Source organism: Lytechinus pictus, unplaced genomic scaffold (genome assembly GCF_037042905.1).
Source record: "Lytechinus pictus isolate F3 Inbred unplaced genomic scaffold, Lp3.0 scaffold_26, whole genome shotgun sequence".
Lineage (NCBI taxonomy): Eukaryota > Metazoa > Echinodermata > Echinoidea > Temnopleuroida > Toxopneustidae > Lytechinus > Lytechinus pictus.
Window position 1 is genome coordinate 1,109,852 of NW_026974146.1, and position 9,449 is coordinate 1,119,300.

Sequence of the window (9,449 nt, forward strand, 5' to 3'; positions counted from 1 at the left end):
AAATATTATGTCGATTGACTCAAAATGACCTTTGACAATGATCATGTGACCGAAGACGTGCAAAACAATCATTCATACATGTACTTGATTACCGGATGTTTCATGAGCTTGATCCAAAATAATTCTAAGTTATGATACCACGCAATTATACTCCCAACACGGCCAGAGGTAATTAACCTTTAAATGACCTTTAATCTTGGCCATGTTCCTGAAATGCATACAGGGTATTTAGGGATACATTGCTGCACTTTTATAGAAATCCCAAGAATGTCCTGTAATCTGTTTGGTCCAAATCGGATCAAATGATATTCAGCGAATTGCACTATTGCATCCAAAATGCACTATCCTGCACTCTGATGACAGAGTGCAGGATAGTACGAGTTCTGGGAATTATATAGAATAGTCTAGAATTTTGATCAAATATAGCATTCAGGGCAAATCAGTAACATGGGTGAGGGGGGGGGGTGGGGGTTGTATAAAACAAACAACGCACGCATTCTTGTGCATAGAGGATGTAAATAATGAACTCTGTACTCAACTCCCCGGGGGGCCACTTACATTGACGAGTGGATACCATGCGCGACCAAAAAAACACGTAAAACGGATGTCCTTTTCACGATATGGCATGTTACGTACGTAACGTGATAAGGTTGTCAAAAACACAAAAATAATTTTAAAAGGGTGTCTATTTCACTAGGAAAATTACGTGTTTAGGGTCGAATTTGCAGGAATGTTAAAACAAAATTAAAATGTTTTATAAAGGATGTCCATTTTGCCCCAACACTTCGTGTTTAGAGTCCGATTTGCGCGAGGTGTAGAAGGTGGGGTCGTACTTAACCAAATAAGGTAAAGCTGACGACCGAAGGACCCGTAACAATAAAACATTCCTGTACATGTTTAGGGGTTCATTTCACGGAATACTTGCCAAGAGTATCGTTTTGTTTCCAATACTTGTTAAGGGTAGGGTTTCACACGCCAATACTTGTTAAGGGGTGCATTTTCAGAATATGAAAATTACATGTTTAGGGTGCTTTTCGAGACCCCATGGTCGCGTATGGTATCCACTCGTGAATGGAAGTGGCCCCCCCGGGCTCAACTCGCCAAATGGATATACCGCACTCGGTCCTGCAGACCTCGGTGCGGTATATCCATTGGCTCTTCTCGCACATTGTTTATTATTTGGCCCTGCATGCAAGCGCTTACATGCATTATTTGTATAATGTCCAAGTTTCATGAACTAGATACATAAACTGCTAAAGTTTATGACAATTCCACAAATACCCCCAACATTACCAAAGTTTGTTGACCCTAAATGACCTTTGACCTTTGGTCATGTGACCTGAAACTCGCACAGGAGGTTCAAGGATACACCATTGCTCTTATGTTTAAGTTTCATGAACTAGATCCATAAACTTTTAAAGTTATGATGACAATTCCTCAAAAAAAGAGACAACATGGCCAAAGTATGTTGACCCTATGTGACCTTCGACATTAATCATGTGACCTGAAACTCAGGCAATATACAGCGTATCCCCCCCAAAAGTCCCTCTGACATAGGGGTGAATTTATGTAAAAAATTTTGTGCTTTATGAATAAATTTTGCATAAATTAGCATAAATAATTTTCCAGACAAAATTTCAAAATTTTGTGTACAATTTTGGTGAACCTCATGCAGCTCTACAAGATGGAAGAAAAAAAATCAAAATCTGTCAGCAAATAAAGAAGAGGCATTTTCTGTGATTTATGAATAAATTTCGCATAAATTAGCATAAACAATTTGTGACAATCTTGATTATTTTCCCTATCCTTTGCCAACAGAGTCTGATTTGGTAGTCTAGTTGGGCAGCCTTTATAATGATAATTAGATTCCTTTCTGAGGTACTACGTGTATGTAGACCTCCTGTATATTGCAATGCTAGGCATGCACTTCAGGTGTTTTCTTTTGTATTCTTGGCTTGACTGATTCTGCTATGTTGTAATTCAGTGTGATTCAACCAGTCTGCAGCCAGCTCTCCTCCTGAGAGGACCTGTTTTACGAGCTGGTGTAGCTCCAGGTAGCCACACCGGTTATACCCCTTTAGGTGCTAACAAGATTTGCTAACACTAAGTTACTTTTATTTTTGACAAGTTAATAGAATGAATATAGAGAACCAGTTTGACTTTATTGCCACAATATAAGAGGCATTTCTCTTGATATAAAATATCAAAGATATTTAACCTCTTATTTAGCTTGTGAGCTTTTGCTTTTGAAAGGACATTTACTCCTTAAAGGTCAAGTCCACCTCAGTAAAATGTTGATTTTAATCAATAGAGAAAAATCAGACAAGCACAATGCTGAAAATTTCATCAAAATCGGATGTAAAATAAGAAAGTTATGATATTTCAAAGTTTCACTTATTTTTAACAAAATATTTATATGAACGAGCCAGTTACATCCAAATGAGAGAGTTGATGATGTCACTCACTCACTATTTCTTTCGTTTCTTATTGTTTGAATTAAACAATATTTCAATTTTTACGAATTTGACGATTAGGACCTCCTTGCCTGAAGCACAGAATGTTAAAATAATGGAATTCCACGTGTTCAGGGAGGAATGAAACTTCATTTCAAATGACAATGACGAGAAAATAAAATACAAAAGAAATAGTGAGTGAGTGATGTCATCAGTTCCCTCATTTGCATACTGACCGAGATGTGCATATAACTGTTTTTTTAAATGAAGCGAAACTTTAAAATGTCATAACTTTTTTATTTTACATCCGATTTTAATGAATTTTTCAGTAATATACTTGTTGAATTTTTCTCTTTTTATTCAAATCAAGTTTTTGTTGGGGTGGACTTGTCCTTTAAGAGTAGGAAGTGTAATTTTGTTAAATGTTTTAAGAGCATTGGCATATGTCCTACATTTATAATAGAACAAGTGCTTGCAGATATATGATAGTGTTATGCCTCTAACTCATGCATTATTGAATTGATTGATTAAGAGTCATATAGGAGTTTTATATAGATTAGGGTAAGCTTGTAACCGATTTTGCAATCGGCAACCGATTCCATTCGATTTCACCACAATCGGCAATCACTTGCCGATCTTCGATCATGCCCCTTGAAGGAAAAAATCGAAAATAAAAAATCGGCGTAGATCTGGTTACAGTGCGTGATCGCTCAGAACATATTTCAAGATTGTTTTTGAGGTGCTAGCTATTTAGAGGTCGCATTATTCAGGGAGAAAGTCGCGGTATTATCTATGGCAATGTTTAAGGGGATAGATATCTTCTCTTCCAACTCATGGTGATAGCGGATGCCGCCGTGAACTTTGAAAGGTCGTATTACCGACGGAGCTCACTGCGCTACTCTCTTACCCCCTTTATGATCATGATGATAGACATCTTCTCTTCAACCTCGTGGTGATAGCGGACCCCGCCGTGAACTTCAAATTGATTTGAAAACGCTAGCTACCCAAAACATTTTAATAACATATTTCAAATCATCGTGCGTGCTTGCGTCTTCTACTTCATTTTAATTGCACTTGCGACTTTAAGATGATGCGTCGTAAGAGATCATTCCAATAATTCTAAATCGCTAGCACCTAAAAATACTTCTAAAAGATGTCCCGCCGATCGTTCATTAACCTGTGATCTATGAGAAATATTTTCATTTTATTTTCCTTTGCGCCTTTGCTCGGAAGATGCGTCTTTCGTTTATCTTTCTAATAAAAATCACTCGGTTTATTTTAAAGCAATAACACCTCAAAACCCCTGGCTTTAAAACATGTTCCAAACGATCGCGCATGTTGGCGACTTCCATTCCAATGCATTCGTCTTTGTGACTTTGTCAGGAAGATGCGCGCGACCGCGAACAACATTTTGATGTATTCCTTTGTTTTTAAACATCGCCGATTCGATTTTCGATTCGATTTCGATTTTAGAAGCTTAACTGCCGATCCGATTTTCGATCTGATTTTTGATCCGATTTACAACATTAGATTAGGGCGTGGCCTTTAAACTTATGCCACTGCTAAGTTGATACTTTAATATAGACCCTATGTATTTTTATAAATATTGGGTGTCTCCTTTTTTTCAGGCGGCCGTTACGTTACATTACATTACGCCACGTTACGGTGCTTCCTACCACATTTTTGGTCTTCCAGGTTACTACATTACAGTGTTACTACGAAGTTTCTGTTCTTACTACGGGTTTTTTTGCCCTCCGGGATACTGCGTAACTACTGTTACTGTAATACTGATCCAGATATTTCTACAAACAGAAGTATACAGCACTTCATATATTCCAAACAAGGTACATCTAGCATTCCATAGACGTCTTCAGTTCGTCGCCGCATCTATCTACGGAGAAGAACTGTATCAACGTTAACATTGACTATTGTTCTGCGGTAGCTCTCGGGGAGCTAGTCCTTCAAGTTCAACTTCAAGATTCTCCAAACCTCCGAAGATTTAGTGACTGTTTTGAAGAGACATTTAGAACACTTTACAGCTTCAACGGTATCCTTATAATATAAAGAACACTCGCGACGTAATATTAATTTTGGGTTAAGAGAGGGAGCTTGTTTTTTTTGTAATTTGGCATTTGCCATTAGTCTATGTGATTTTCTATTGATTTACACTTTGTACAAGGCTCTGTTTTGTAAAGACTTTGCTAATTTTGTTATGAAAGGATTCAGTGATTTTTAAAAAATAAAGTTAATTTAAACTTTATTTGATGGCTGCTCTCTAGTTCTTGAGTCATTTGTGAATTGCGGGTGGTCAAGCAACCCGGTATTTAGATTTTTAATGAGTCGACACAATTGCCTTTGAACTTAAGTTTTTGACCTGAATTTATTTAGGGTAAAAATCCATTTTCAAAGTTAATTCGTGACACAATTTTCTACTGAAAACTTCAAAATTCTGTGTAGAAGTTTGATGAACCTCATGAAGTTCTACCAGATGGAAGAAAAAAATCAAATTCGGTCAACAAATAAAAAAGAGGCATTTTCTGTGATTTCTGAATAAATTTTGCATAAATTAGCATAAATAATTTTCTACTGAAAATTTCAAAATCCTGTGTAAAAGTACATGTATGGTGAACCTCATGAAGTTCTACCAGATGGAAGAAAAAAAATCAAAATCGGTCAACAAGTAAAGAAGAAAAAGCATTTTATGTGAATTTTTTAAAGTATGAATTAACTAATTTCGCATAAATTAGCGTAACAAGTGGAATGCCTCTGGCCGTCTCACCTGCATCACGCAATTCAATAAAGCAGCAGTGCTGATTTTGAAAACTACTATAACTCGCACAAGATGTTCAGTGATACTTGGTTACTCTTATTTCCACGTTTTATGAACTAGACCAATACACTTATAGAGATATGATGGCCATTCAACAAATACCACCAACGTGGCCAAAGTTCTTTGACCTTACATGACCTTTGACCTTGATCATGTGACCTGAAACTCGCACAGGATGTTCAGTGATACTTGATTAGTCTTATGTCCAAGTTTCAAGAGTCAGATCCATCAACTTTCAAAGTTATGATGGTAATTCAACAGATACCCCCATTCGGCCAAAGTTCATTGACCTTTGACCTTGGTCATGTGACCTAAAATATTCACAGGATGTTCAGTGATACTTGATTACTCTTATGTCCAAGTTTTATGAACTAGACCAACACACTTTCAAAGTTATGACTGTAATTCAACAAATACCCCAATTTGGCCAAAGTTCATTGACCCTAAATGACCTTTGACCTTGATCATGTGACCTGAAACTTGCACAGGATGTTCAGTAATACTTGATTACTATTATGTCCAAGTTTCATGAATCAGATCCATAAACTTTCAAAGTTATGATGGTAATTCAAAAACTTAACCTCAGGTTAAGATTTTGATGTTGATTCCCCCAACATGGTCTAAGTTCATTGACCCTAAATGACCTTTGACCTTGGTCATGTGACATGAAACTCAGACAGGATGTTCAGTAATACTTGATACCTTATGGCCAAGTTTTATGAACTAGGTCCATATACTTTCTAAGTTATGCTGTCATTTAAAAAACTTAACCTCAGGTTAAGATTTGTTGTTGACGCCGCCGCCGCCGTCGGAATAGCGGCACCTATAGTCTCACTCTGCTATGCAGGTGAGACAAAAATTGTTCTAGTCAAAATTTCAAAATTCTGTGTAGAAGTTTGGTGAACCTCATGTAGCTCTAACAGATGGAAGAAAAAAAATCAAAATTGGTCAACAAATAAAGAAGAAGCATTTTATGTGATTTTTTAAAAATTTGCATTAATTAATTTCACATAAATTAGCATAAAAATTGTTTTGGTCAAAATTTCAAAATTCTGTGTAGAAGTTTGGTGAACCTAAATGAAACTCTACCAGATGGAAGCAAAAAATTCAAAATCGGTCAACAAATAAAGAAGAAGCATTTTTGGTGAATTTTGAAAAATGTGCATAAATTAGAATATTTAATGAATTTCAAAATTCTGTGTAGAAGTTATGAATCCCCCACCTAGTGCTATCATATAAAGCAAACAGAATTGAAATCGGACTTGAAATGGCGAAGAAGTAGCATTTAGAAATTGTGGACGGACGACAGACGACGGACGCCACGCCACGGCATAAGCTCATCTTGCCCTTCGGGCCGGATGAGCTAAAAACCATCAAAAATGAAGTTTTTTTCATGATTGATAGGGGATCAGTGCATCAACTTCATAGAAAATATGAATGATGGATAAGTACAATAAGCTGAACAATGAAGGGAAAACCACGAGTGTATTATACTTTGCAAAAGCGAACATTACTTGTGAAAATATTTTTCTTTTTTTCATTCAAAAAGGTCCGGTGAATTAACTTTAGCCTATTAAGTTTGTTTTGGTAAGAAGCTGAATATATGAGAAAATTTAATCCTTCAGAAAGGCTAAATTGGAGAGAAGATTAAACTTTGGAAAAAAAAGGGATTTGTTTTGGATTACACTCCAAACAATTATTATAACGTTTGTTTTAATTATCTATCTCAAAGATACCATAGCAAATTTGTCAACAGTGCGCTATCTTCAGCATCAGATTTTTCACGTTCATGAATTAACGGAGGTGTTGCAGTTCGTCACCTTTTATGTCCAAAATTCAGCAATGTTCATTTGTGTCTTGTCATAGAAGTAAGTTTCGTAGATTAATCAGATAATAGGGGAGATAATGTGTTGATTATATAATTATGTCAAGAAAGTCAAAGAGAGTTATTGACGAAAAACAGAAGTAAAAATTCATTATAAATGTACACGTGAAAAGAGGTTGAAGTTAGTAGACAATTTTTGGCTCGAAAGGCTCGTGTTAAATCTGATCACAATTGTCTTAAATGCACATAACTGAAATTTGTGTTATGAAGTAAAAGATACAAGATGTCTAAAATCTGAATATTTAATTAATGAAAAGCTTCAGTTGAAAGCTTTGTTTAGTTTTTTTTGGTAGTGATTAGTGATGTTGGAAAATGTGAACATTTCCAGGAAGTTCAGTTCGGTTTGGATTTATAATCTTAGCAAGAGCATGAAAATATAAGACTTCTTTTAGTGAGAATGAAGAGACAAAATATGTGGGTTTAATTTCATATTACAAAGTTTGGATTGATGTATTTTAAAGCATATCTATGCTTAAGACAAGCTGCTCATTGTAAGGTGAAAGTGCATAAATTCATATAGATCTACACAAAAGGAAATCTACAAAAACATGGTCATGAGTCTGATACATGAACGTTTGGTGAACTCATGAAGTGTATTTAAAAAAAGTAGAAATAAGTTTCTGACAAAACTAGTTTGGTTCATGAATAATTGCATAAATAGAGAAAAGCAGTTTTAAAAGCTATTAGGGATTTGTTTCGGCATAGTTGGACTCAACTATGCGTTGATGGCGCCCTGCCAAAATTGGGCAATGATTTTTTTTTCTGCCTTTTGTATAAGGAGTGATTTTGATAGAAAATAATATTGTCTGCTACATTCAGACTTTCAGTTGATTTATATTAGTCTTAATCCATGCTTTTACTATTTAAACAATGAAAGTAAATTTTGGTCAGAATATTTAGTAATACTTTGATGGACAAATGTAAATGCATCAAGACCAGATTACACAAGATATTCATTTTTTCATTCAGGTTGAGATGACTCAAAATATGCTGTTTTGTTTTATTATTTCAGATTGAATAAAATCTACAAATCAATACTGTAGAAATAGCTCAATTCCATGGTTCACATCTCGGCTTGTTCTGTACTATCCAAAGTTAATAAAAAAGAATGACATCAAGAATGCAATATAGTTAGAATTGAGCATGAATGAAACATACTTGTTGTCTCTTTGGGCATATTCCATTATCAAACTTGAAATGAATTGGTACTGTCTAATACTGTTTTTGCCCTTCCGAACATGCACGATGTTACGATTTGATGAGCTTGGTTAGATCTTAGAGATTTTCTGGTCAGCTCAGGGAATTCCCTGATCAGAATCTGAATGATCAAAGGGGTTGATATGCTAGGCAGTGCAGAATAGAAATGGTAGCAGTGCTGCATGTATGCAAACTTGGAATGGGCTGAAAAAGGACCACCCTTACATAATAATGTGTTTACAAAGTATCAAATGCCTAAGTATTGAAAAGCTTGATGATGTGGAAGAGGTTCATCGTGGTGAAGGATTGAGTAGAAGAATTAACCAGTTGTCTCACGATGTTGCAAACGTAGTAGTGTGAAAGCGACGTTTCGTCTGCAAGCTGCTAGACTTCGTCAGGCAATGAGCAAAGACGCTGCTGCGCACGGGTTATATAGCGTCGGAAGCTATTGTCTGGCTCCACTCGGGCTTGATCCGCGCTGTGATTGGCCGAAGCCGCTGGCCAATCAGGGTCCGCGCTGGTGCTTGGTGCCCGCTGGAGCGTGCACCGCGCGCTGTGATTGGCCGATGCGGCCAGCCAATCAGCATCTGCGCTGGTGTCAGGCACCCGCTGGTGCGGGCGCCGTGCGCTGAGAACGGTGGATGCAGTATGCCGTCGGATGGCCGGTAACCATTCATCAGGGATCTCAATGCCGCTGTCCCTATTGATATATACAGTGCGTATCAAAAAAAAGTTTACACTTAGAAAAAATCCTATAAAATAATATATTTGTAATATCCTGATAATTTTTCCACATTTTAACATTGGTACAGATCCATTTAAACAAATGACGATATAACGGTCAAAAAATATTTCCGCTTGAGTGAGTACCACTTACTTTTGAAAAGTTAGTGAAAAATGATTTGCACAGAACTTTGAAATAGTTATGTGAATAAAAGTAGACCTTAATCATGAAGAACATATAGAATTTAGCTAGCAAATTGATTTGAAGATATCTTTTACCTTTTTTATCTTGTTTCCTTGCCCAAAACCCTTCGAAGAGTGCATTGTGCCCCACCCCACTCCCCCCACACACCGAGGCCAT